Raw genomic sequence first — 25122 nt, 5'->3', positions numbered from 1 at the left:
GGAAACAAGGTCGGCCACGGAGCAATGTCAATATGGACAACCATGGTATTGCAAACCAGCAATAGTAGCGGTGACGGATTCTGCTGGAGATCTTGCTTTAATTCGAAACATGTTCCATTTAAATTATTGGTGCTAGTGCAGAGAGTGATCCACGCTATTTTTTAAATCGTATTTCCCAGTTTAATTAAAGTTTTAGGATATGTTTTTTTTTTATTCAATTGAAAGGTTAAAGTATAGAATAGGTACAAAACACCCTCCCCTCCCCATGTTAAGAATGGCGTTTTAAATAATAACGTTATTATTTACGTCCTGATTACTCTCTGCACTAGTACCAAATTATTAAATTCTTGTTGACCCCACAATGTTGCTTTGCTTCGAAAAATGTTTCATTTAAATTAATTTGTTCAAAAAAATCAAAAACAATTTTACTTTCTAAAAATTCAATGTTACTTTAATTAAAAAATTGTTTTATTAAAATTATATTTTCTTACGCAGAGTTTTCAATAAATGTTTTTACAATTATATATATTGATACATTTTTATGCAATGTTTTGCTTTCAAATATTTTTGTGTTCGGAAAAAAAAAAAAAAGAGTCTTGTTTGTTATTTATTTGCCATTTTTATTTGACCAAGAAGAAATTGGAGTTATCACCCACAAAAGATGGCCGCTGACCATATACAGCAGAAGTGCCAATTTTTTTTTACAGCATACGAAAATAATGAAAATGTGACTAAAATCGTGTTTACACTATCGACGCTTTCCTATGTAGTAATCGTTTTGAAACCTTAAAATATCCATGTTTTAAAAAACAATCTTGCAAAAATCAACTAATAGTCAGATTTTCATAAAATTTTCGATACTTATTTTTAATTTAACTTGCATATTAAAAGTAGGTTTTATTAAATACTAGCGGGGGTACCTGGCGTTGCCTGGGTGTTTGGAGGTGTGTGTTGGTGGGGGGGGGTAAATCAAAACAACCCCGTTAAAAAGAAAAAAATCGTTGGCCGGGTGTTTGGAGGTGTAAAAGAAACAAAAAAAGTTTTAGTACAAAGGTAGGCTTGAACACTGAACGTTTGACGCGGAGGTTGAAAGGAAATGGAAAAAACACCCTGCGACCTAACCATCTCGACCATGGGAACAGATGAATTGATAAGTGTGTTAAGTTGACGTTTATAAAGTAAAATTAGCAGGTGCGATAAAGTCGCCGGATGTTTGATCTAGTTTTGCGCTGGAAGCCAGTTTCTGTTTTCCCCGCTACGTGGCGATCAAAAAATATCTCGAAAATAGCTTGTAAAAGTCGGGTAAATTAAAGATAGCTGCGACCCAAGTTCCTTAGTCGTAGATATTATTATTTAGATAGCATATAAAAGTTTTAAGAAGGAGCGAGCCAACCGAGAATGACAGCCAAAAAAGCCTTTTGTAGACATACACAAAAAGCGAACACACATACATACATTTTCGCTTTTATATATATACTAGCGGGGGGTACCCGGCGATGCCCGGATGTCTTGAGGTAAATCAAAACTCCGGGGGACGGGTGTTAAATAAAAAAATAAAAAAAATGTTTTGGTAGGTAAGTATGAGAATCGAACCCGTACCCTTGAGTTGAAAATTAATATGTGAAAAAAAAACAAAAAAACAGGCGACGTTACCCATTAGGCCACCGCGACATACATTTGAATTGATTTATTGAACTATAAAAACAGGCGTGCGCAATAAAAGTTAACTCTGCTGCTTCCATTCGACCTAATTAAGAAGGTCAAATAGAAGTCACGCAGTTGTTTACCCAAATTTGACTGTTTTTGTTTCCCCCCCCCCAACAGATGTTAGGGAGAGAGGAACCAGCTCCCAATTGTCCAGATTGAATAACAATTGTCTGATGTACAACACTGATCAAAGATGATTGCTTCTGGACATTTCCCGGCGCAATGCCGAGAACGTTGTTCGTTGTTAACTTTGAATTAGTTTCGCTTTTTATACGAAAAAGCCTCATCAACATGCGAGAAGCCAAAATAGCAATAATTTTGTAAAAGTCGACGTAAATAAATCTAGATGCGACGTGCTTTCCCAAATCGTACATATTATTCTTTAGGACCCATATAAACAGTTGTAAGCGATCGTAACGACCTCGGAACCGTGTGCGAAAAAAACCTTTTGAAGACATACACGAAATGGTCACAGACATTTTGCCTTTTATATATAGAGATATAGATATGAGGGGAAATATGTTAAGTGTTCTGCCCCCTCCCTTATATTAAACTAAACAAAATAAATTTAGGTCCATAAAAATTAGAAAAAATAATATATATATATTACAAAATTTACTTATCTTGAAGTTGTAAATAAAAAATGGACATAAAATCAATATTATTGTTTTTTAAACAATCAACGCCTTTCTCTCAATAATATATATTATTAGTTAAATTACATCACAAAAACAGAATTCTAAAAAATGATTAATTTTAAAATGATTTAAATAAGAGTAAAATTCCAATATTCCGCGATATGAAATTTTAAACACAGATTTTTGAGTAAGGTTTTCCAACTTTTAAAAGATATTTTCATCTTCTATTATATAAATCTCACCTGTCTGTTTAAATGTATGTATGTATGTATCTATGTATGGATGTTTGTATGTCTGCCTAAAACTTTTGACAGCAGCGACGGATTTTCACAAGATGAGTATCATTTTGAAGCCCGACCCTTCGGACGACAAATATTGAAAATTTGGCCAAAAATATTCATTCCTTCACTCTAAACTTGGCAGTTTTCTACAGTGAGAATCTGTTTTTTCGCTGACATTTTTTGCAAGTCATTCAAACCTCACGTAAACGTTGCATAAAAGACATTGTTTTGACCGCCTGTGACCTCACAACTTTGGTAGGTGCATTGATAAGGGTGCTTGTTTGTTTTTTCACCTCTTTTTACTCTGACAGGTGATGGGTTTGAGCCTACTTACTAATCCTATTTTTTTTTTTTTGCACTCACTATTTTCCTTTTTTTTTTTGCACTCACTATTTTCCTTCTTTTTTTTTTGCACTCACTATTTTCCTTTTTTTTTTGCACTCACTATTTTCCTTCTTTTTTTTTTGCACTCACTATTTTCCTTTTTTTTTTTTTGCACTCACTATTTTCCTTCTTTTTTTTGCACTCACTATTTTCCTTTTTGTTTTTTTGCACTCACTTTTTTCCTTTTTTTTTTTTGCACTATTTTCCTTTTTGTTTTGTTTTTTTTGCACTCACTTTTTTCCTTTTTTTTTTTTTGCACTCACTATTTTCCTTTTTATTTATTTTTTTTTGCACTCACTATTTTCCTTTTTTTGCACTCACTATTTTCCTTTTTTTTTTTGCACTCACTATTTTCTTTTATTTTTTTTTTTGCACTCACTATTTTCCTTTTTTTTGCACTCACTATTTTCCTTTTTTTTTTGCACTCACTATTTTATTTTTGTTTTTGCACTCACTATTTTCCTTTTTATTTATTTTTTTTTGCACTCACTATTTTCCTTTTTTTGCACTCACTATTTTCCTTTTTATTTATTTTTTTTTGCACTCACTATTTTCCTTTTTTTTTGCACTCACTATTTTCCTTTTTTTTTTTTGCACTCACTATTTTCCTTTTTTTGCACTCACTATTTTCCTTTTTTTTGCACTCACTATTTTTTTTTTTTTTTGCACTCACTATTTTCCGTTTTGTTTTTTTTTTGCACTCACTATTTTCCTTTTTATTTATTATTTTTGCACTCACTATTTTCCTTTTTTTGCACTCACTATTTTCCTTTTTTTTGCACTCACTATTTTATTTTTTTTTTGCACTCACTATTTTCCTTTTTTTTTTTTGCACTCACTATTTTCCTTATTTATTATTTTTGCACTCAATATTTTCCTTTTTTTGCACTCACTATTTTCCTTTTTATTTATTTTTTTTGCACTCACTATTTTCCTTTTTTTGCACTCACTATTTTCCTTTTTATTTATTTTTTTTTGCACTCACTATTTTCCTTTTTTTTGCACTCACTATTTTATTTTTTTTTTTGCACTCACTATTTTCCTTCTTTTTTTTTTGCACTCACTATTTTCCTTTTTTTTTTGCACTCACTATTTTCCTTTTTTTTGCACTCACTATTTTCCTTTTTTTGCACTCACTATTTTCCTTTTTTTTTGCACTCACTATTTTATTTTTTTTTGCACTCACTATTTTCCTTTTTTTTGAACTCACTATTTTCCTTTTTTTTTTGCACTCACTATTTTATTTTTGTTTTTGCACTCACTATTTTCCTTTTTATTTATTTTTTTTTGCACTCACTATTTTCCTTTTTTTGCACTCACTATTTTCCTTTTTATTTATTTTTTTTTGCACTCACTATTTTCCTTTTTTTGCACTCACTATTTTCCTTTTTTTTTGCACTCAATATTTTCTTTTATTTTTTTTTTTGCACTCACTATTTTCCTTTTTTTTGCACTCACTATTTTCCTTTTTTTTGAACTCACTATTTTCCTTTTTTTTTTGCACTCACTATTTTATTTTTGTTTTTGCACTCACTATTTTCCTTTTTATTTATTTTTTTTTGCACTCACTATTTTCCTTTTTTTGCACTCACTATTTTCCTTTTTATTTATTTTTTTTTGCACTCACTATTTTCCTTTTTTTGCACTCACTATTTTCCTTTTTTTTTTTTGCACTCACTATTTTCTTTTCTTTTTTTTTGCACTCACTATTTTCCTTTTTTTTTGCACTCACTATTTTCCTTTTTTTGAACTCACTATTTTCCTTTTTTTTGCACTCACTATTTTATTTTTTTTTTGCACTCACTATTTTCCTTTTTGTTTTTGTTTTGCACTCACTATTTTCCTTTTTATTTATTTTTTTTTGCACTCACTATTTTCCTTTTTTTGCACTCACTATTTTCCTTTTTATTTATGTTTTTTTGCACTCACTATTTTCCTATTTTTTTGCACTCACTATTTTCCTTTTTTTTTGCACTCACTATTTTCCTTTTTATTTATTTTTTTTTGCACTCACTATTTTCCTTTTTATTTATTTTTTTTTGCACTCACTATTTTCCTTTTTTTGCACTCACTATTTTCCTTTTTTTGCACTCACTATTTTCTTTTATTTTTTTTTGCACTCACTATTTTCCTTTTTTTTGCACTCACTATTTTCCTTTTTTTTGCACTCACTATTTTCCTTTTTATTTCTTCTTTTGCACTCACTATTTTCCTTTTTATATATTTATTTTTTTTGCACTCACTATTTTCCTTTTTTTTTTGCACTCACTATTTTCCTTCTTTTTTTTGCACTCACTATTTTCCTTTTTATTTATTTATTTTTTTTTTGCACTCACTATTTTCCTTTTTTTTGCACTATTTTCCTTTTTATTTATTTTTTTTTGCACTCACTATTTTCCTTTTTTTTGCACTCACTATTTTCCTTTTTATTTTTTTTTTTTGCACTCACTATTTTCCTTTTTTTTTGCACTCACTATTTTCCTTTTTATTTTTTTTTTTGCACTCACTATTTTCCTTTTTATATATTTTTTTTTGCACTTACTATTTTCCTTTTTATTTTTTTTTTTGCACTCACTATTTTCCTTTGTATTTATTTTTTTTTTTGCTCAACCAACACCCTTACACACACCTCCACTTTCTTTTCTGCCTTCGTGTCGAGCCTGCCTGCCTACAACTTTTTTTTTTGCTCAACACACACACACACACCTCCAAATACACGGGCAACGCCAGATACCCAGGCTAGTATTATATAAAGAATGAATATTTGAAATTATAAAAAAGCAAATTCACCTACAACCTGAAATTATTTTAATTGTTAAAAGATGTTTATTTCTAGGGGAAGAGGTCAACTTGATTTTAACGCCTATTTTCAAAAAAAATGTATAGAGGCCTCTAATTAATAAAATTAACATAAACCATAGTAAAAAACACAGAAAAAAAAACGCTGCTTCTCTAATCCATTTAAAACAAGTAGGGCCTTCCGTAAAAACGTACGCACAATTACACATAAACACAAAATGATGAGGTGGCTGATAGTGCGTAAATTATTGATGATTTTATACAAAAAATTGCACATCCCTACAACAGATAATCGTTGATTGGATGAATTTTGATACTTCTGCAGTTTAAATTACTTTTTTCGTGAGTCCCACTTGGCAACACCCGGCAGACGACAAAAACTGCCGGATTATACAGAGCAAACAGAAGTCAATACAAAAACGAAAAATAAATGAAATAAATTCATAAAATTTTCTGTTTTCTTTTCAACTTTTCTTTTTTTGTGAAAATTGACAAAGTTATTTCGTAGGAAAATGTACACACACAGGCACAGGCACACAGATATGTTCACTTTTATAGACATATATATATATATATATATAAGTGAAAGTGGCTGTGTATCTGTGTACATTTCCCTACACAATAACTGTCAATTTTTTACTCTATAGACTCGAAATTTGATATACAGCTTATTGAGATTTGGGAAAATCGATGTGATCGGTTTTTGGCCAGAAATTTGGCGAATAAGGGGTCAAAGTTCAATGATTTGACCTTTGAGAACTCTACCAAACTCCTCCCACTATTTTGGGTCTACGCACTTGAAATTTTAGATATAGGTTCCTTGGACATGGATCTAACTTAATAACTTGATTTGAGCCCAAAACAATAAATGTTAAGGGGTCATAATAGGGGTCAAAGTTTAAAAAAAAATTACCGCTTTTTTTTTTTTTTTGCTCAACACACACATCCAAACACCAAGACAACGCTGGAGTGAAATGCTAGTATATATATATATATATATATATATATATATATATATATATATATGTATATATAACAAAAGCAAAGTAAAGTAAAAAGTAAAAAAAAGCATGTTTATATCCATGTTAACTCAATAAATGTCTCTTTTGGATGTGACACCTGTTAACTGTTACCACGTGACTTAAAATTTTCAGAGCTCAAAATGAGGCTACAATTTGGGACCCACTAGCACTGACTATTTTTTTTATCATCTATATACAAGATTTAGAGCAAAGTCAATAATTAACCACGTGAGTTTATTGTAAGAAATAAATTCTGTATAGGCATTAATTTTTTTGTTTTTATTAAATATTCTGAGAAATACGAGTTAAAATCTATTGAGAAATACACATTTTGTATTGAGAAAAACACATTTTATATATGTACACATTTAGTAAAGTTATTCAATATAGCCCAAAAGTGCCAGGCCATAGTGGATAGCTTGTTATTCTTTACCTAATTTGGGTTTGTATTACAATCCAAAGAGGTACAAGATAGTTATCAAAAAGCAAATATATAACAAATAAATGTTATCAAAGGCAAGATAATTAACTTTTCTACCTAACTGGATAAGTTTTAAGTGTTTTTATTTAATGTACAATGTTTATTTGGTTCGAAAAACAAGTGATATTGAACGCAACTGCAGAACAAGAAATATTCGTTGCAATATCTTTTTACATGTTTGAAGTCTCAATAATCACTACAAAATAAGAAATAAAACAAAATAATATAAATGTCACGGTAACATTTATTGGATAGGTTTCCACCACCATTTTATTTTATTTCTTATTTTGACGCCTTTAAAAACATCGCAGTCATTTTTTTCTCATTTTTCGGTAGCGCTTAATATTGTTTTGCAAACTAAATAAATATTTACGTTAAATAAAAACACTAAAAACTTATCCAGTTAGGTAGAAAAGTAACTTATCTTGCCTTTGATAACATTTATTTGTTATGTTTGTTTTTTCTTTTTACAACTTTTTCGGGCAGATTTGCCATTTAGTTGTACGAATATCCTCGAACAAGGTAATCACTAAAAGGGACTCGTTCGGCCGACACCGGTATTACGCTTAATGTAAACAGAAGTTTGTTTACATTTACGTGATTATTGAAAATGTAATCATGTTATTAAAATTTAATTAAAATTAACCACGTTGTTTAACAAATAAAGAAAAGAAATAACGTAAGATGATGTTTTCAAATGATCAAATATGTTTTATATTATAATTTAAAATTAAAAACATTGAACAATAAAAATAAAAGTGTGGCTTAATTTTACAGTAGATATTGTTCTCTTAGGTACCTCCAACGCACGCCACAGTTTTACCCCCCCCCCATATTTAACATGATGTAATTGTAATTTAATTTAATATTATCATCCTAACTTTTTTTGGCGAAGTAGTACAACCATCACCCCTATGCGTAATTTCTATACTGATAGGCTTTTTTGAAATTTTTTCACTGGATTATTATTGATTGGACACTTATTAACCAGATTATGAAAACAAAAAAAAAATCATTTCGACATTTGAAAGGGGTGCTCACTTTTTAGTTACAACGTTCTGGTAAATCGGTCACCCATTTTTTTTCTTTTTTTTTTCTAAATATGAAATGTCTTCGGGAGATATGAAATGGTCCCATGTTGACGAAGCTATGTATCTGGAAGCGTACGATATGAAAATTGACAACAGGATGGAAAATTTCTCCAGCATGTTAGTGAAATTTATAATACTTAAAAAAGATTTTTAAAAAAACATGGTACATTAGTTAAAAACACTAAAAACATATCCAGTTAGGTAGAAAAGTATCTTACATTGCCTTTGATAACATTTATTTGTTATGTTTTTTGACAACTTTTTCGAATCTGTGTTCAGTAATACATAATACAAACCCAAAAAACTAAATAAGTAAAAAACTCCATGATCAAAGCTTTCATGGCAGGTGCTCGTCTGGGCTCCAATCTACGGTCCCCTCTCGCCAAACTTTCACAAGAAACACTCGTCAAGCTGAAAACACTATCACTAGTTGCCCCCACTTTCTGTGTCTAAACCTAAACATAGATTACATGATCAAAGCTTCTTTCTTAGAACTGCACGCCTGTGGAATTGTCTTCCGTTTTCCTGCTTTCCAGCTGTCTATAATATGGTTGTCTTCAAGTCCAATGTGAACAAATTTCTGATGAGCCGTTCCACTTAAGTTAACAAATTTACCGAACTTCCATTACTATCGATTACTATTGTCCTTTTGACTACTCTACACTCTTTAACCCTTATCCTTGAGTGGCCTATCGGCCTTGATAAGTGGTGACGTTTATGTAAAAAAAAATTTTTTAAAATAAAAAAACTCGAAACTTTGTTTTCATAAAAAACAATTTTAAAAAAGTCATGTTCATTCTATCTCCTTTTTTTTCTTTGAGAAACAAAAATATTTCTGACTTACAAATGCTTATGTCATTTTTACTTTCTATGGTTTTGATACACCCGCGTTTTTTATTGGTTACAAAATGAGTGACTTATTTACCAGAACGTTGTAACTAAAAAGTGAGCACTCCTTTAAAATGTCGAAATAATAATTTTTTTTTCATAATCTGGTTAATTAGTGTCCAAGCAATAATAATCCAGTGAAAAAATTTCAAAAAACCTATCAGTATAGACATTACGCTGGGGGGGGGGGGGGGTATGAGGGGTACAACTCCGCCGTTTTTTTACCATTCAAAAGAAGAAGTTTCAAATGAACTGCTAATATTTTTCTCAAATTTTTTACAGCAAATTTTTTACAGCATACAAACATAATGAAAATGCGAGACAAAAATCGTGTTTACATTATCGACGCGTTAAAACAACGTTCCTATGTAATGACGTTTTTTTAAGCCGCTTGACACACCTATGTTTTTAAAAGTTGATTTTTAAAGGTATTCGGCTCAGTTCTGAACAAATATCATATTTTAAATTGTCACAAACTGAATGCATGTACGCAAAAACAAACATGGCGACCAGTGGAAAAATACGGAATATATTAGATAAGGTAGGTAGAAATAGTCAACCACCTCAGCAGGAATAACCTTCTTAGTGACACACAATATGGTTTCCGCTCTGCAAGATCTACCGCAGATGTGCTGATGGTTATATCCCACAGGATTAGTGAATCTCTTGACAAAGGTTTCGTTTCTAGGGCAATTGCTCTTGACATATCAAAGGCCTTTGACAAGGTATGGCATAAGGGTCTACTTCACAAGATTTCCAGCTACGGTATAACTGGAAATGTTTTCTCAATCATTAAATCATTTCTCTCCGATAGGCTCATAAGAGTAGTGGTAGATGGACAAAAATCGGAGGCCTGCAATATAAATGCTGGAGTCCCTCAGGGGTCAATCCTGGGCCCAACTCTCTTTCTGATCTACATCAATGACCTCCCTAAACACATACTTAAATCATTCGTTGACATCTATGCTGATGACACGACCATCTACGGCAACACATCAAAGGCTGTAAATGACAAAGTTCTCTTTGATCTTTGATTCTCTCTCCTCTGATCTCGAGCGCGTGGTTCAGTGGGGGAAGATGTGGCTGGTTACCTTTAATGCATCCAAAACCAAACTCCTATCCTTACATCATCAACGCTCTGATCCCCATCTGGCATCAATTGTGATGGATGGCTCTCGTCTGGGTGAGGCCCCGTGTTTTGACAAGCTTCTGTATTTGACCTTTACTCCTGATCTGAAATGGAACACGTACATCAAGTCTGTTGCCAAGGTCGCTGGAAAGATGATGGGATCCTTCTACCGCTCCACAAGATATCTCACTACTGATGCAATTCTCTATCTATATAAAAGCCAAGTACGTCCAAGGATAGAATACTGTTGCCATATCTGGGCAGGAGCTGCTAAAAACAGCCTATCCTGCCTTGACAGAGTACAAAATAGACTTTGTGGCTTAGTGGGGGATGCCCTTTTCTCTACCCTGCAACCTCTCTCCCACAGAAGAGATGTTGCGAGCCTATCTTTGTTTTATCGTTATTTCCATGGCAGGTGCTCGTCTGAACTCCAATCTCTGGTCCCCCCTCGCCAATCTTTCACACAAACACCCGTCTAGCTGAATCCACTGTGAAAAATTTCCCCCACTCTATATTTGTGCCTAAATCAAAACGCGGATTCCATGAACAAAGCTTCTTTCTTAGAACTGCACGCCTGTGGAACTCTGTTCAGTCTGCCTGCTTCCCACCGGACTACAACTTGGATGTGTTCAAGTCCAATGTTAACAAATTCCTAATGAACCGCCCCCTTAAGTAAACACTTCATCAAATCTCCACACTAACGTAATGTACTTGCAATAACCCTAATCCCTGAGTGGCTTCCGGGCCTTGATAAGTGGTGATCACTGTGTAAAAAAAAAAAAAAAAAATTTAAAATGTGATTTGTTCAAAACCAACCCGAATACCCGTAAAAATCAACTTTTGAAACGTAAATCTTTATTTGGTATTTAGAACATTTTGACAATATGTTGGTAATAGTCACAATTACACAGTCGAAAAATTTAATATAGGGGGGGATTATGGAATTTAACCGGAGGGGGGGGGGGCAATCTCGAAGAGGTCCGCCATTTTGTTGTTACCATTTTTTTATTTGTCATCTGGGTACTGGTAGCGATTTTAGTTCCATGCCGAACACCATAAAAAAAACAAAAAAAAAACTGAGTTCTCCCTCTCCCTACGCATGCGCAAAGAACATGTTTTAGTTGCTATAGTAACTAAACGAAACGATCATGAATTTTTATCGACTTTTTTTTTTTATAAGTTTTACTGTTTATGAATATTGAAATAAATGAAATTACACATTTATTAAGTAATAATTTTTTTTTTATATTTACATTTTTTTTTTGAATGAAAAGAAAAAGTCGATAAAAGTGAGACATAAACAGTAAAACGTCGTCATTTAAAAAGAAAATGCTATTAAAAGAAAGAAAAAAAAAAGTCGATACTGTTTATGAATATTGAAATAAATGAAATTACTACCCATTTATTAATTATAATTTTATCGACTTTTTAAAAATTACTAAATGCCAATAAAAAAATGGCAACTAAAACACGTTGTTTGCGCATGCGTAGGGAGAGGGAGAACTCAGTTTTTTGGGGTTTTTATGGTGTTCGGCATGGAACTAAAACCGCTACCAGTACCGTGAGCTGTTTACGTTAAAAAAAAAGAAAAAAAAAAAGAAAAGACGCAAATAGGTCCAAAAATGAGTAGATAATTTCTCAACGGTCTATTAAAAGCTGAAAAGTTCAATATAACTATGAAACAATATTAAGACACACCAAACGAATATTGATTTCGAATGCATTGAATAATACGTGGGAAAACTTCTCCCTTTTCTCTGTGGCGCCACATGAATTCGACTAAATGGAGATCACACGTGTCCAGACCCTGTCGGCCTCCGGACAGTTTCTGGATTTTCGGCCTTGCACTGTCATGTTCATGTTCATATGTGGCGTGTTCAAATTGATCCAGACCTTCGTAATCAGCCCAACCATCAGATATTATGCGTGTCCCAGGCAACATCCACGCCCGAACTATCGGGAACAACCCCTCACGATCCTTTTCTTCTACTGTTGTTAAATTACAACGATGTGACCCTCGTTCGACGGCGCAGAAAACCCAAACATCGTCCTGAGTCGGACCCTTGATATACTTTCTCTTAAAAAAGAAACATTTATCTACTTCGACTTCTTTAGGGTTATTTGTCTTTTCGTCTATTCCGCCTAGCATTATCGGATTGTTTAGGATGTCTTGTTCGCAAACCTCTCGGATGAACTGCATCCAATCTGTAATGGTGTGCGATGTGACACTGATTTCTTTTTTAATAGTGACCTGCTTCATGTCCAGACTCCAGCAATACAACAGCAGTATTATTTTTGTGATTTGCAAATGGCTTCTTTCCAAAAATGACTCTGCACGTATGCTATTTGATGAGCTGCAACTATTCACGGGGCATTTCCAAATAAATCTATCTCTATGTGGTCTGTTTTTTAAAACCCGGGGGACGTCGCACGCTTCACACTTGTTAGTGTTACTTATTAACCCCAAGGAAGCTGCGAAATGGACTTCGTTTTCGATAAGTTTTGGTACAAGCGAAAGAAATGTCCAGTTGAAATCTTTAATTTCCGCTGGTGTGAGTACATGCTCCACAATATATTCCTCATTGATACGAGGACGTCCGATCTCGGAAATTCCGGATTCTGACATTTTTTTTTTCTTTCTAAATTCCAATATGCAGTGAAATTCCGTTTTTGTTTCATCCAATAAAAAAGTGGTCTAATTTAACTAACCAATAAAAAAGGTTTTTTTTCTAAATGCTTTAAAACGAAAAAAAAAAAAAATTTTAAACAATTTTTTTAACAGTTATCAAAATATAAATTGAGAGATGAGTAGAAAATAAGCGGTTGGAATCCAAAAACAGGTGGAAAACTTTATGGATTAGTTCTGTTTGATATCGCAACCGGTGTTAAGGCAAATTAATCGCCTTCGTTTTGAGTTGTCGAAAGTGTTATTAAAACCCGCTAGATAGGGGAAAATATCTCCAGAAAACCGCTAGATTTTTAACCTTTTCTGATATTTTTTTTTTTTTTGCCAACTCGATTTTCTCTTTTTGTTTTTGCAACATTAAATGTCCATCTAAAACTTGGAACGGAAAATAGTTAAGACGAAAAGCAATCTTTTAACGTGCTATAAAAAAAGTTATTAATTTAAAAACAAAATGTTTATAAAAATATTTGTTTAACAACAATAATTCTTTTATTAAAAAAAAACTAGCGGGGGTACCCGGCGTTGCCCGGGTGTTTGGCGGAGTGTGTGGGGGGAATAGATTAAAACAACCCTGTTAAAAAAAAACAAAAAACAACGTTGGCTGGTTGTTTGGAGGTGTAAAAGAAAAAAAATAGTTTTAGTATAAAGGTAGGCTTGAACCCCGAACCTTTGACGCAGAGGTGGAAAATAAATGGAAAAAAAAAAACCATGCGACCTAACCATCTCGACCTCGGGAACAGATGAATTGATAAGTGTGTTAAGTTGACGTTTATAAACCGAAATTAGCAGGTGCGACGTCAAGTTGCGTGAAGCCAGTTTCTGTTTTCCCCGCTACGCAGCGATCAAAAAACATCTCGAACAGGTAAATTAAAGCGAAGTAAAGAAAAAAACACAAAAAAACTAACGTAAGGCAAACGAACGATGAAAACAGAAAACGAACATGTGAAAAATGGCTTAAATAAGCCTGTTTTGATATTAAAATTTAAAAAATCGGTGGGTACCCAGGTGTTTTTGGGTGTCGCTAAGAATAAGCGAAGTAAAAAAAAAAACAAAAAAAACAGAAAAACGAACGTTACGTGAAAAATGGCTTAAATAACACTGGTTCAATATTTAAATTTAAAAAATCGGAAAAAAAAAAAAAAATCTCACCATGATTCGAACCCAAAACGTTTAGATAATGAACCAACGCCTTAACAAACTGAGCTAACGTGACGGACATGAAATTTGTTCAGTTTTTCAACCATTTAAAGTAAATCAGGTCATGACGTCATCTGACGCATGCGTAGAACCGGTCATCATCACGAGAGGACCGTTTTTGTTGACCCCCCCCCCCGTCGAAAATTGTCGATTTCGGGGTGAAAAAATGAACGTTTTTGGCCAATTTTTCGATATTTTTCGAGTGAAGGATGGAGCTTCAATGTGATACAGAGTTTGTGAATTTTTTTCGCATCTGTTGATTTTCGCCAGATTGGTATCATTTTAAACTTTCAACCTTCGCCCGACAAATATTGAAAAATTGTCCAAAAACGTTAATTCCTTCACCCTGAAATCAGCAGTTTTCTACCGGGGGGGGGGGGGAGCAAAAACCATCCTCTCATGACGAGTTCGCTTCTACGCATGCGTCATATGATGTTATAACCTGATTTAGTTTAAATATTTGAAAAACTGACAATTTCGTCGACGTCATCTTAACTCAATTGCTTAGAGCGCGGCCTCATTATCTAAATGTTTTGGGTTCGAATCGTGGTGTTAGATGTCCTCTTTTTTTTTTGATTTTTAAAATTTTAATATTGAAGCAGGATTATTTAAGCCATTTTTCATGTTTTTTTTTGGGGGGGGGTATTTTTCAGATTTTTTAACGTTCGTTTTTCTGTTTTTTTTACTTCGCTTATTCTTAGGTTTTCATTAACAACCCCCACCCGACCACACACATCCAAAAACACCCGGGCAACGCCGGGTAGCCCCCCCCCTCCACCCTCGCTAGTCTTCTATATATATAAAAGGCAAAATGTGTGTGATCATTTCGTGTATGTCTTCAAAAGGCTTTTCGAGCACACGCTCCCGGGGTCGTTACTATCGCTTAAAACTGTGTACATAGGTCCTATATCATAATATCTAGGAATTAGGAAAGCGCGTAGTGTATAGATTTATTTATGTCGATTTTTACAAAATTATTGTTATTTTGGCTTCTCGCGTGTTGATTGGGCTTTTTAGTATAAATAAAATGAAACTAAACTCTAACGGACGTGTTCGCAGCAATGCGCCGGGAACAGACGCTTACGCTGCGTGACTTCTATTTGACCTTCTTAATTAGGTCAAATGGAAGCAGCAAAGTTAACTTTTATCACGCACGCCTGTTTTTATAGTTATAGTTACATAAATAAATTCAAACACGTCTAGGCTGTATGTCACGGTGGCCCAATGGTAACATCGCACTTTTTTTTTTTTCACACATTAATTTCCAACTCAAGGGTATGGGTTCGATTCTCATACTCACCTACCAAAACATTTTTTTATTATTATTTAACCCCCCCCCCCGGAGTTTTGATTTACCTCAAGACACCCGGGCATCGTCGGGTACCCCCCGCTAGTCTATATATATAAATCTCACCTGTCTGTTTAAATGTATGTATGTATGTATGTATGTCTGCCTAAAACTTTTGACAGAGGCGACGGATTTTTATGAAGTAGGTATCATTTTGAAGCTCGACTCTTTGGACAACAAATATTGAAAAATTGGCTAAAAACATTAATTCCTTCATCCTCAACTGCGCACTTTTCTACAGGGAGGGGGCCGCTTTTTTCACCGATATTTTTAAAAGTCATCCCCTCTTTTCAATTGACCAGCCTTAATTTAAACCTTCACCACTTTCGGTTTGGCGATAGATGTAACGTTTTTTTCTCCTATTTTTTTTTTTCTCCTTTGTGGTATGGTTTCAAGCCTGCATGCCTACTACCACTTTTTTTTTCTTTGCAAAACACACACTTCCAAACACCCAGGCAATGTTGGGCACCCAGGCTAGTATCATATAAGAAAGAATTTAAGAAAGTAAAATCTCGCCAAGAAATTGGAAAATCTATAATTTAAGAATGTACGACTCCTTGTTCAGCATTCACCAATAAGAGCCATTGTCAAGAAAAGTAAACATCAGCTAATTACCTCTGAGGAATCAGTGCTAACAGTCGCAATTTATGTGGTACTATTTCTCAGTGCCATGGTTTCTAATACACTCTACAGCATGGCCGAGTGGTTATTTGGCCATGGGCGTAGAGATACAAAGAAATGCCTTCCCATAATTTCCTTTCTAGCTCTCTCTCTTTCTGCACGGGCCGTCATGAGGTGAGCACGCATATTTCTGTCTCCATAATTATTATGTGTATATTGTGCTGTAATATATTTTTTGTAAAATAAATAGTTAAGATTATACAATATATATTACAATTGTGTTGCGTGTCGTTTTTTTGTATCTATCATAAATGCCTTCATTGAAGAAGGAGGCAGCCATGATGAAGAAAGAAGATTCCAACCCGAATGCCACCAGAGGTCAAGATGTTTCCTGGGAGAAAAAAGAGCCACACAGCCACATCCAACATCTTAGGTATGCTTTTCTTCTTACAGACCCTAATGACGGCCATCTTCACGAGACCACTTCTAAGACATTTAGTATAACACATGAAGCCAGTCACATCTCATGCTTTCCTGCTTTCCGGCTGACTACAATATGGTCGTCTTCAAGTCTAGCGTAAATAAGTTCTTGATGAGCCGTTCCATATAAGTTATCAAATTTAACAAATTTTCATTACTAATGATTATTATATTGTCCAATTTCTACTGTACACTCTTTAACCCTTATCCTTGAGTGGCCTCTTGGCCTTGATAATGAGTTGATACCTATGAAAAAAAAAAAAAAAAAAAGTCCAATGTGAACAAGTTCTAATTGAATCGTCCCCCTAAGTAATCCAAGTTTCAAAATTCCCACTGTTTACTATGCTAAAATCACAATGACTAATGTATACCTATTAACCCTTATCCTCGAGTGGCCTCTGGGCCTTGATAAGTGGTGACACCCTTGTAAAAAAAAAAAAAAAGACATTTAGTATAACATGTGAAGCCAGTCACACCTCAGTGACCGGCTGATTGCGTTATACTTAGCCCCAACCATCAAATGAATTATATAGTTAAACATGATAGCTCCAATAGAGGAGGTAGCCATGAATAAACCTTAGGCACAAGGAGATGAGCTAAGGAGGAAAGTGAGACAAGCACCCGAGAATTCCAAACCCAACTTCTCAAAGGAAGAAGTATTGGCTATCAAATCGCTACACGGTGATGATGATATAATCCTACCAGCAAAAGTAATACCACAGTGCTGATGGATAGAGCGGAATATAACAAGAAATTGGCAGATTTAATAGGGTCTGTTGGTTATTGTAAGGTAAAAAAAGAAACAGACTTTGAAAACAGAAAGGAATCCTCAATAAAATAAAGGACATAAGGCCACTTCCAAAATACAGACAGCTAATTCAGCATTACAGCAAGTGACCACACGTGTACAGCTTTCTAAAGATTCATAAAGACGGTATTTCATTAAGGCCTATTTTCAGCACTCAAAGTTGAATTCCTGGTAGATACAATCACTATAGCTATGACAACAGCATATTCTTTTCATTGTTTTAACTCTCGAGTATATATCCGACACAGTTAGACACAGTCAATCAGCCAAGAACTACATCACTCTATATAAAAGCATATATATATATATATATATATATATATATAAAGATATCAACGGATACACACGCGAATCAAAACAATGAAAAGTATATGCTCTAATGATCACCCAATCATAGGTACATTTCCATTGTACGTCAAAAATCCAGCCTACTTTGTCGAAATAATCAACAATGCTCTCATTCTCTCTAACCAGATGGTGCGTATAGATGTCGTTAAGTCTGTTCACGAAAGCATTCATTTATGAGACTGACTGTGCAACTTTTAATTGCATGTTAAAATGAAAATTAAGCAGAAAAGTTTAAGAAATTAGCAAATATAATAGGGCTACTGTCAACAAATTCCTGATGAATCGCCCCCTTAAGTAAAACACTTTATGAAAATCTCCAATACTAACGATTACTACGATACTATCCCATTGATTACTGTGCACGCAATAACCCTTATCCCCAAGTGGCTTCCGGGCCTTGATAAGTGGTGACCTCCATGTAAAAAAAAAAAAAATAGTAAAAAAGAATCCGACTTTGAAAGCTGAAAAGAAGCTGTCATAGATCCCCAATAAGAACAAGGATGAATACAAAATACAGACAGCTAATTCAGCATTACAGCAAGTTACGATACCTGTACAGACTAAGATTCATAAAAGGTGGTATTCCATTAAGACCTATTGTAAGAACCCAAGGTTGAGCATGCCATCCAGTGAGTTGATTCCTGGTAGACATAATCACCCCAATCAGCAATACAGGACATTCTTTTGCAGGTTATGATGGTCATAAAGTGAGTGATTAGCTGACCCAATTAAGCATTAATTAGCAATAAAAATGACAGGTGATTAGCAAAATTACTTGATAAATATTATTAGAAGGTCGAAATATCGACCATGTCGTCTTTTTAGCTATGTTGCTCAGGCCAATATATTGGTTGTGCAGAGTTGGAAATACTAAAGAGATCCTTTCGTGTGACCAATGTAAATTGCAGTCATTTATATCTGCGTGTTTAACAGCAAAGCTGCTATTCAAACCTGAAGCAACAGACAGACAACACATCCAATGCAGATGCATGGACACATAGTCTAAAATAAAATTGTTTTAATATATTTACCCATGAAGACCACCGAAAAGCAGAGCTACATAGAATCTAATCTTGCTTGTGAGAAAACCAGACTTACAAATGGACGGTGCTCATTAACCCTTTGAACCCTGACTCAATGAAGCAATAATTAACCAAAAAGACAAATGGCGAATAGCAAAATTATTTGATAATGTATTATTACAAGACCAAAATGTCGACCATGTCATCCTTTTAGCTAAGTTACTAGGGCCGATACATCGGCTGTGCAGGGTTGGAAGCTCGTATAAGAAACTGATGCCTCTCTGAAATCTAACAAAAATAATAAACCAGTAATTGACGAAACACCCCTCCCCCAACATGATAGAGACTCCCCTCCCCCCCAATTTTTTTAAAGTTCTGTACAATTCAAACAGTGCAAATACTGATGCAAAATACAGATCATGCCATTTTTTCGATAGGATTTTCAAGTAGAAATCAATTTTTATGGTATCTTTTGTTCTTTAAATTGTGAAATCGTACAGAAAGTTTAATAAAACCTACTCCATATTAAGAATGGGCTTCTAAATAATAAGGTTATCATTTCAGCGTGTCTCGTATTCAGCATAAGTACCCAGGGCAAAAATGATATGCAGCATTCTTTGCACTTACATTGGTGCAATGTGAAACAAAACACATCGCAAACATTTGATAGGATAGTTAATAATAATTACTATTACCAACAAATAATAATTAACGAATGACAGCTCCTCGTATAAGGTGCCTTTCTTAAAAAAAAACTAAAAAAAAAAAAATGGTGCACTTTGAACTGATAACTTTATTTTCTTTAATTTCAAATTTGGCAACTATTGGTTGAGCTCAGCTTGGTTTGGCAATTCATCATGAAGAGATTAACACCCAAGCAGCATTTGCAAACTGTGCAAATTTATCTTGAAAATCATTTTGAAACATTTGATGAACGAAGAATTAAAAAAAAAAAAAACGGTTACCTCGTTTGAGCAATTGAACCCCATTAGATTTTTTGGGGAGGTGGGGGGATATGTAAAGTCCCATGTCTATGCTGATAAATCAGACAATAGACCACTTTGAAGACAATATTCAACATATTATTGCTGAAATACAGTCTAATTTAATGTGTATAATTTGTGAAAATTGGACCTCTACCTTATGCCATACAATTGGTAGATGCGGGGGATATATGTCTGAAATTGCATTTAAATTATAAATGCAAAAACTTAATTTTTAGAATAAATCAAATATTTTTCTCTGATTTATTTGCTCCTCTAAAAAGAAAAGAAAAAAAAAACACTCTTTATTTGAGATATTTGTTGCTATAACCAACAAAACAAGACGGGGGTGAAAAAACAAATATGCAACAAAATGTTACTAAAGGCAAGATAAATTACTCTTCTACATACATGGATGAGTTTCTTTTGTGTGTGTGTTTTAACTTATTTTAAAGCGTTTATTTCATTTGTTACCTTATGCTACAACAGAACACCGACCACTCTAATTTAGCTTTTTAGGGGTAATCGAGGTCACTGAGAACGAATCTGATAACCAAACCCGTCGCACATTTACCATTTGCATGGTATGAACCCCTGGACTATTTTATGCCATTTCACTGCCTTCGGTATTGCTATGCGCGAGCATGCAATAGTGTTTTCTTACATGGTGCACGCACACGCATAATAAAGTGACTTGTCACATCGCGGAGGAACTTTTAGCAGACATTTGAATAACAAGTTTTCAAAAACAAAAAATGTGATTCATTTTTTTTGTGTTGTTACAAAGTTTTTAATACTTTTTAATTGATCTAAAAAAAATAAGTTTTAATGAGTGGTTTACAAAAACATTTTTGTTTTTCGTTCTTTTTTTTATTGGGGGGGGGGAGGGTATTCAATTATAGAACATATAGTTTTTAACAGGTGATTCTGCAGTTTAATTAACTGTTTTTTCTTAAGTAACACACTGACATTTACCGATTAGAAGTTCCATTGAACATTTCACAAATTCTGTATTTACATTGGGGGGAGGGCGGTGCAGGGGCGTGAGGTGGTGTTCTGTTGTAGCGTAATTGTAAAATGCATGAATTTTACAATTAGGAAATATAAAAAATAATACTTATTTTTTAACATTTATTTTATTAACATTATTTAAAAATGTTCTTTAATAAAGTTCACAGTTCTGCTGCTCTGACTGCAGAGTTTGTTTATAAATAAGTTATTTACATTTTTTTTTGTTAAAAAAAAAAAAAGTTATTAAATTTTTTTTTTGTTTTGTTTCAAAATAAAAGTTATTTAATTTTTTTTGTTTCAAAATAAGTTATTTACATTTCTTTTTTGTTTATAAATAAAATAGTTATTTAAATTTCTTTTTTGTTTATAAATAAAATAGTTATTTAAATTTCTTTTTTGTTTATAAATAAAATAGTTATTTAAATTTCTTTTTTGTTTATAAATAAAATAGTTATTTAAAAAGTTTATTTTATAAAGTTCTGTATTGTTCAAAAATAAAATAACTTCAGTAATTGTTAACATTAAGTGAAAAAGAAAATAAAATGAAACTCTTTAATCGATTATTGTGACATCTAAGCTTGGTACTGGTGTGATTCTTTTAATGTCCCCTCCAGTTATGTTAGAGTTACAGCCCCTTGTCTGACTTTTTTGCTTAAAGTAAACATCTTCCGCATAAGGTAACATTTACTTCACAAATATTACTGTAATTACATAAAACATGTACTTTCACGATTTCATCATTCATTGAACTGCCATTATTTTGTTTGAAATGTAATGTAAAAAGTGAAAATAATTCATAGTTTGCAATTCTGCTAATTATTTAAATATAACTTGCAATTGATTTCAAGGTAAATTTTTACTGACTTTGCACCTTAATAATCACCTTTAAAATGACGACTTATGTAAGTTTTCGAGTATGCTGAAGACGAATATTGCATTTAAATGTGTCGCAAATAAGTAATCTTCTGAAAACTATAAAAAGTAATTTTAAAGGTGGAAACAAAGTAAAAATTTACCCATTTGTAAAACTATTAGTAAAACTTGCGGAGTATGTGCTATTTTACGGTTGTTGTAAAAATGGATCAGAAATTTATCTTTTCTTTTTTTTTTTTTTTTTTTAAATTGTGCTCCCCAAAAAACGAATGTAATCGAAATAACAACATTCAACAACCATACTTAAGAAATTAAAAAAAACACACACACACACAAAAGACTTTTTTTATACATAAAAATAAAATTTTATTAACAAAAACGAAATAATTTTTAAACGGAAAAAAATTAATTTGGTATACCTTTTTGGCATTTTTTTCTTATACAAGTCCAACTCACCATTCACATTAGAATTGTCAACTTTTATAGGTTCTCGGGTACGTTTACAACAAATAACCACTCTAACCTCTCAATGTTAAGAACGGCTTTCGAGATAGGCACTCCTAACCTTGTCAGCATACCCTATAACAGTTGACATGTCAAATGTGAATGATGAATTGGACATAACGTGCCGAATCTAAAATGGAACGAAATTTCAATTTCCGTTCCATTATTAAAACCTTAAAATAGAGCATTCTCCGCAAGTTTTACCAAACTATTTTCATTAATAATTAATTTTCTACTTTATTATTTTTGGTAGGTTTTGCATATTTTAATAATTTCAACATGGCAATGAAGTAAGTAGATTGCAATTTAATATTTTGATTTTCGTTATTTTGAAGTGCCCCTACAACGGGAATAGATTCATAACTGTGTGGATAATTTCTCAACGGTCTATTCAGAGTCAGTGGATGTTGGCGAGATTGTCCTCCCCTCTAAATTCCATAATTTTCAGCTTTTTTTCTTTTTTCCTGATAATATCATCGATTACAAACTTAGTTTCAGATAAGAAAATTTGAAAAAAAAAAAAAAAATTTTTTTATAACTTTTCACATAGGGGTTCAGGTTCAATTATAACGTTGTACTAAATTGAATACGAAATTTGTGGCCACGATGAAAAAAAAATGGCAACTCTTATGTGACCGGAAGTTAAGGGTTAAAATGGAGGAGTTAAAAAAAAAAAATAAAAAAAAGGAAGATTTCGGCTTGTATTACTATACACATAGATTCGAAAAAGTGGTAAAAAAAATAAAATATACAACAAATAAATATTAAGTTATAAAAGTTACTTTGCAACCTACCTGAATCGTTTATTAATGTTTTATAGTAGTTTTAAACGCTCTTTATTTCATATCAAGTATTAACTTTTTACAAGTCATAAGAATTAAAGATGGCACCCCTCCCACTTCTTGTTGTAGAGAACAGCCTCGTTTTCAAATTTTAGTTTGTGCACATTTTGGTGGGAGGAGCCTGCCTCATTTTCAGCACATGTCTCTGCGGACATTTTGGGTGAACATTTATTTTTGTTTACAATTTTAAGAAGTTCCGTCCTCATAATGAAAGTATTTGTAAACATTACATTTAATTTAGATAATTATTACGCACAAATACTTATTTCTTTTCTTTTTAAATATTTTTTTTGGGGGGGGGGTAAATAAAAAGTGTTCAAAAACAAATATATTACATCTTGAAGACTAGATAATCGCTCAAAATACAAAAAATTATATAAAATACTGAACAGAAAGAAAAAGTCATCGAAAAACAAATAAAAAAAAAGATGTTATCTAAGTGGCAATTATAAGTTTTTGTATAAATAATCGCTTAAGAATACAAAATTAAATATTAAATACGTGGTTAAAAAAAAAAACACAGAAAAAAAAAAAATGGTAAATATGGCCTGGTAGATTAACACAGAACTAGCAATGTCAGAAACCAATCTTAAGAATGCGTGAAAAAAAAAAAAAAAATTGAATAATTTGACTTAAAAAAATTTCACATTGACCCTGAAAATATAAAATTCAACTGATTTCATTACGTAAAAAAAATGGCTGCCTGAACGCGCACAGGAACTTTGTAAACACTGTTTTTTAAAAAATAATATTTCTATTATTTTTTAAACAACTTTAATAGTTTATTTTGGAAGTATATTCCATAAAGAAAATAAACAACCCACTTTAAAAAAAGAAATTACGAGTTTTTTATATTTTATTCGCAGTTTTGTGTTAGGGTTGTCAAAAATTCCCCGAAAATTCTAATACACCTAACACAGAACCTACTTTAAAAAAAACTTGTTTTCAAGGGTTTTTTGGGTGTGCTGAAAATGAATATCACATTTTCACGATATTGCAAACCTATTTTACGGCATGTTTCATGTAATATACACAGTGGCCATATTTGTTTATAAAAAAACTTAACAAAATCAAAATTAATCTTTATTTATTGCAAATTATTATCCTCATTTTTTTTTTTAATAATAAAAAAAGATGAGGATAATAGTTCGAAATAAATAAAAATTAATAAATAATACTCATCTCAATGAATTCCAATTAAAAATAATATAAAATCAAAATTCTCACTGACAAACACTTTTACTGGTATAAGACATCGTTTAGGTTTAACCTATCGTTTAAAGTGTTTATTCAGTCCTGAAAACAAATAGGGATAGGTACACCAGAAAATAAAGTAAAACAGCTGAACAAAAATCTGTAAAATTTATTTTATTTTTATTCAAATGGATACATTAGACACACTTGGTGCCGAAAATTGAATAATTTTTCCCCCGTGCTTTTGAATCTTTGTACCCACACAAATTCTGCCAAATAGTCTCCACGCATATCACTTGTAGTGCCATGCACGGATTTAAATTTCCTCTTAGCATTCACCCACATGGACTCAATTGTATTAGTACATACACCAGTCTGCGGATCAACAAAATGTTCTTTGATTTACTTTAACGTGGGTTTAATCTATTCTGTCAAGGCCTGTACAGATAATGTGGTAATTTTTACTTACCAGAACTCAATTGGGGGGTGGGGGGTGGGGGGTTGAAGCCATGGAATTCTGTGTGGCGATCGTTTAAGCAAAAGGTTTGAAAGTGCTTGGTCGACTGATTTTATAATAGTGTTTGTTCGTTGTCCACTCACGTGGGTTGGATGTGACAACATTTACATAGAATCGACTAGTGGTTTATAAAACACCCCTATCGTCGTTTATCAGCTTAAAGCTGTAGATATTGTAAGAAATTCTGCAGAAATAAGCAGGCTCTTTATTGGACGGTTTGTCCGCCCATGCATTTGTTTGAACCAATCAAATTGTATGTTACAACTAA

At 32.8% G+C, this 25122-nt stretch overlaps 1 protein-coding gene across 2 annotated transcripts in view; it reads right to left on the bottom strand.

The window, feature by feature from the left end:
- Nucleotides 1–25122, bottom strand: part of LOC145260664 (uncharacterized) — a 93785-nt gene that overhangs the window by 54495 nt on the left and 14168 nt on the right. The window contains exon 1 of one of the 2 annotated variants that reach the window (XM_080119015.1): nucleotides 23096–23199. The exons of the other annotated variant lie outside the window; for it this stretch is intronic. The gene's annotated coding sequence lies outside the window, so the exon portion shown is untranslated. Of the gene's footprint in view, nucleotides 1–23095; nucleotides 23200–25122 lie in introns of those variants that run through there. 2 annotated transcript variants of the gene reach the window in all.

This window comes from Euprymna scolopes, chromosome 36 (genome assembly GCF_053919585.1).
Source record: "Euprymna scolopes isolate OS-2025 chromosome 36, ASM5391958v1, whole genome shotgun sequence".
In the NCBI taxonomy this organism is placed as follows: domain Eukaryota; kingdom Metazoa; phylum Mollusca; class Cephalopoda; order Sepiida; family Sepiolidae; genus Euprymna; species Euprymna scolopes.
The sequence above is the reverse complement of the archived record's forward strand: the minus strand, read 5'-3'. Positions and strand labels throughout refer to the sequence as shown.